Raw genomic sequence first — 4,970 nt, 5'->3', positions numbered from 1 at the left:
AGATTAACGTGCACGATGGCCCTTGCTGGTGCCCTGCCCCAAGTCCCCACAGCTGCTGTGAAATGTGGGCTGCTAAAAGCTCACAAGTTCTCTCCCTTCTCCGGAAAATTGCCCTGAGGTGTGAGAGCTGTCTTGGTCCAGAGGTCAGGCACCATGCCACGTGGGCAGCCTGCCTGCCTGCCTCCCCTCCTCCAACCCGCAGCCAATGACTGATGGACACAGTTCCCTTGCCTTAGAATGGCATCACTTTGTGGTATCAAACATCCTTCATAGGGATCTGGGATCTGGCCAAAGCTAGACTCCAAGTGGGACCACATCCTTCCCCAGCTCTGTTCCCTGCTCCAGGGGACATCCCTTATTCCCTTCTTCCTGGGACCTCTCCCTCAGTAAATTACAAGCACCCAGATCCTTGTCTCAGGCTCTGCTTCTAGGGAACCCGACCTGAGATGGTATGTTTGATGAACTTCTAGAAATTTGGCCTACCTTGTATTTAAGGTATGAATCTAGGAATAATTGGAAGATTAAACCATATTAAACCCAAGAATTAGGCAAGAGCCAGATCATAGAGAACCTTGTATGCTGTGTTCAAGACCTTTGAGTCTTTTTTATTCTTACATTAAGCCTTTTATATTAGACTACAGCACTCTTCCTCAAATTATGCCTCCCACTTTGGTGACATAGCCTCCCCACATTCACTGACTTATTCATTTAGGCCAAGGCATAGGGGACTACTGGAGTCCTTAGCTAAATACAGATCTCTCTGAAAGTGATAATTCATTGAGACATTAATAGTGTAATTCACCTTAAGGTATGATGTAGGTGTGAGAGATTGTATTTTCCAAAGATAGTCACACCTATGGATCTTGCTCATGTGCTCTTACCATGTGGCTAACTTTCTTCCCAAAGTGAGGTCTGTTCTTCCTGCCCTTGTATCTGGGGATAAGGGCTTGAGACTGCACTGGCCAATGGCATGCAGTGGAGGCAGTGCCGGGGGACGTCCAAAGCGAGGTCACAAAGGCAATATGGCTTCCACCTGGGCCCTTCTTTCTCTCTTGCTCTCTTTCTGTCAGGATGCTCATTCTTGGAACTCAGCCACCATGCTGTGGGGAAGCCAGGCCACCTGAACAGGCCATAAGTTGGCATTCTGGTTGATACCAGCATCAATCTTCAGACACTCGAGTGAGAGAAACACCAGATGATTCCAGCCCCCATATTCTGGATCTTCCAGCAGAGGGCACAGATGTCATGGGGCAGAAACGAGTTCTCCTCATTGTGCCTAGTCTGAATTCCTGGCCCACAGAAACCATACAGATGCCACATGATTATTGTTATCTTAAGTCACCAAGTTTTGGAGGAACTTATTTTGCTGCAATAGAGAACTGGTACACTTGTCTAGACTCTGCAGTGACGATAGCACCACCTTTAAAATTCTTCCTTTAGCTTCCCTATCCAGGGAACTGGTATCCCCAGGTTCTTTCAGTGACTGAGCTCTCAGTTTGCATATAATTAGTCATTAAGTCCTGTAGATTTTCCTCTATAGAGTATGTCTGCCATCGGTCCTTTCTCTTGGTGCTTGTCTCTTTCCAGATTAAAGCCCTGCCTGAATCATGTTCAAATGTCTCCAGAACTGCCAACTTTCACAAAAGCACAACTTCCAGATGGAATTGTACAGTTCCAGCTGCAATTTATATATTCCATATATATATATGTACATATATATATATATACACATACACACACAGAAATTAAACTTTGCTTGTTCATTGTAATAAATTTAGATTTGTTACAATTTAGATTTGTTGCAATACAATACAATTTGTATTTTTTAAAAAATGAACATCTCACTCACCAAAGAGAATTACCGTTAACATTTGCTATGTTCTATTGCAGACATTTTTCTAGGGGTGTGTGTGTGTATAAAAATGTATATGTTATATACACATACACAATAGATATGTTTCAGAAACATTTTTTTTACAAAACTAAGATCACAGCATACATGATGTTCTGCAATTTTGCTTTTTTTTTTTTGCAATTTTGCTTTTTTACCTAACATTACTTCCTGCTTCTCTTTTCATGACAGCACATGTGGATCTGTTTCATTCATTTTAAGAGTTACACAGTATATTGCACCATCATTTATTTAACCATTTCCCTGTTGAAAAACATTTGGTTGTTTCTACATTTTGCTACCAACTAGTGCTGCAATGGGTACCGTTGTGCAAATGTCCTGATGCCCTTGTGCCATTTCTGTAGAAGTGGTTGGAGTCCTGGAAATGTGACCACTGGATCGTAAGGTGTGGAAAATTTAAATATTTTTTACAGTTTTTTTAAGAGAGAGAGAGAGAGAGAGAGAGAGAGCGTGAGTGCAAGGGTGGGGGAGAGGGGCAGAGGGAGAAAGAGAGAGAATCTTGAGTGGGCTCCATGCTCACACATGCAGGACTCAATCCCACAACTCTGGGATCATGACCTGAGCTGAAATCAAGAGTCAGATGCTCAACCTGCTGAGCTACCCAAGCGCCCTGACAATTTAAATATTGATAGGAAATGCAAGATTGTCCTAATGGGGTTGGACCAATTGTCATCCACATAACACTTTAGCCAAAACAGGGTACTATTAAGGTTTGCTAATCTTTGCCCTATACAGTCATTAATATGGACAAGGTAGCTCTCGAAAGCACTGTCAGGAGGTATTCTCCAAAGTAAGGGGAAAAGACAGAAGGCACAGTGTAATTCCACTTTTGTGTGCATGCAGAAAGTGTCTGAAGTATATGTAACACAGCATTAACAGAAGTTCCTTCTGGGAAGTAGGCGAGTCTGTGGAGAGCTTTAATTTTTTCCCCCTTATAGTTAAAAACAATTCTGTTTAATACTGTCAGGAAAGATCTTTTCCATTTTGAGAAACACTGCATAAATAATGTAAATGTTAGAAACGTGCTACGCATGGCTAAAAGAAAAAAGGAACAAGACGGGGAAACAATGAGCAAGCAGTTAGAAATCTACAGTTGACATCAATTCCCTTCTGCGAACTGTGGGAACCGACTACAGAGACATAATTAGACTCAACATCAAATGGGCTTTATAAATACACAGCCCGTATCCCATTGTTTAACATAGCTCACGTGTAAGGGCGCTGAATGGCTCTTTGGCAAACGTGTGGTAAATCAAAATTCTCATTAAATTAACTCTATTCTAATAAGCTGCTGAAACAATGAAACATTTTGGAAAATAACAATCCTCAATTAAAAGAGAATAAACCTTCAGTGGCTTCCCTTCACTTAAGATGCTGTTTTTTTTTTTCATTGTGGTGAGCACAGCATAATGTATAGATTTGTCCAATCAGTATGTTGTGCACCTGAAACTAATGTAACATTCTGTGTTAACTGTACTTCAGTTTAAAAAAAAGAAAACAAAAACTTTTAATCAAAAAGAAATCTTTATTCGAAAAAAAAAAAAACCCCAAAAGATGGTGTTTCCCAACCTTACTTGCATGTCAAAATCATTCCAGGTATTTTAAAAGAACAGATACTTAGAGGCACCTGGGTGGCTCAGTCTGTTGAGCATCTGACTTCGACTCTGGTCATGATCTCACGGTTCGTGGGTTCGAGCGCCACGTCAGGCTCTGTGCTGACAGCTCAGAGCCTGGAGCCTGCTTCGGATTCTGTGTCTCCCTCTCTCTCTGCCCCTCTGTCGTTTCTTCATTTCTCTCTGCCCCTCCCCTGCTCTCTCTCTCTCTCAAAAATAAATAAACATTGAAAATTTTTTTTGGAAAAAAAAAAGAAAGTACAAGTGTTGCACCTGGGCGTTTACAAATTTCCATGACTCCTGGCAGCATTTGTAACTCAGTGTGAGGCATGATGCTGCGTTGTTCCAGTTGTTGGACCATTCAGGATATCACCTAGGAGGAATTTGTTTTAATCAAGGTAGAATTCACATACCATAAACTGCATCGTTTTGGAGAGTGCCATTCATGGGTGATGGGCATTGAGGAGGGCACTTGGGATGAACACTGGGTGTTGTCTGTAAGCCAGTTTGATGATAAATTATATTTAAAAAATAAAAAAATCAAGAGTGCCCTTCAGTGGCATTTAGCATTTTCACAAAATCATGCAACCATCATCACTGTCTTATTCCAGAACATTTTATCATGCCCAAAAGGAAACCCCATGGCCATTAGCAGGCACTTCCCATTTCCTCCCAATCCTACCAGCCCTGGCCACCACTAATCTAAGTTCTGCCTCTATGGATTTGCCTGTTTTGGACATGCCATATAAATGGAATCATAATATGTGGGTGGCCCTTTGCATCTGACTTCTTTCACTTTACATAATGTACTTCATTCGTTTCCATGGCTGAATACTGTTCCATTATGTGGGTATGACACATTTTGATTCTCCATTCTTCAGTTGATGTATGTAGGGGTTATTTGCACTTTTTGGCTATTATGAACAAGGTCTGGGGAGCTTTTAAAGCTACAAAATTTCCGGGGCTCACCTCAGACCAATGGAAAGAAAGTACCGGAGGGGTGGGGGATAGGTGGTGGCTGAACATTTTTGTTTTAAAAAGATCGAACTCACTGGGTTAGCCTAAGGAGAAGCCAGAGTTGAGAATCACTATAGAGATATCCCTAAGGGAGTGATCTTAAAATGTAGTCCCTGAAGCTGCAGTATTGGCACGGACTTGTCAGGCGCATTTCCAAACCCCATCCCACATTTAGCCAATCTTAATATCTGGGGAATGTGTGCAGCAAATCGTGCTTTTAGCAAGCCCTCCAGGCAATTCTTTTTTTTTTTAATTTTTTTAATGTTTACTTATTTTTGAGAGAGAGAGAGGGAGAGAATGAAAGCGAGCACAAACAGAATAGGGGAAGAGAGTGACGGAGTCACAGAACCCGAAGCAGGCTCCAGGCTCTGAACTGTCAGCACAGAGCCCGACGCGGGTCTCGAACTCACGAGCTGCGAGGTCATGAC

Source organism: Panthera tigris, chromosome X (assembly GCF_018350195.1).
Source record: "Panthera tigris isolate Pti1 chromosome X, P.tigris_Pti1_mat1.1, whole genome shotgun sequence".
In the NCBI taxonomy this organism is placed as follows: Eukaryota; Metazoa; Chordata; class Mammalia; order Carnivora; family Felidae; genus Panthera; species Panthera tigris.
The sequence above is the reverse complement of the archived record's forward strand: the minus strand, read 5'-3'. Positions refer to the sequence as shown.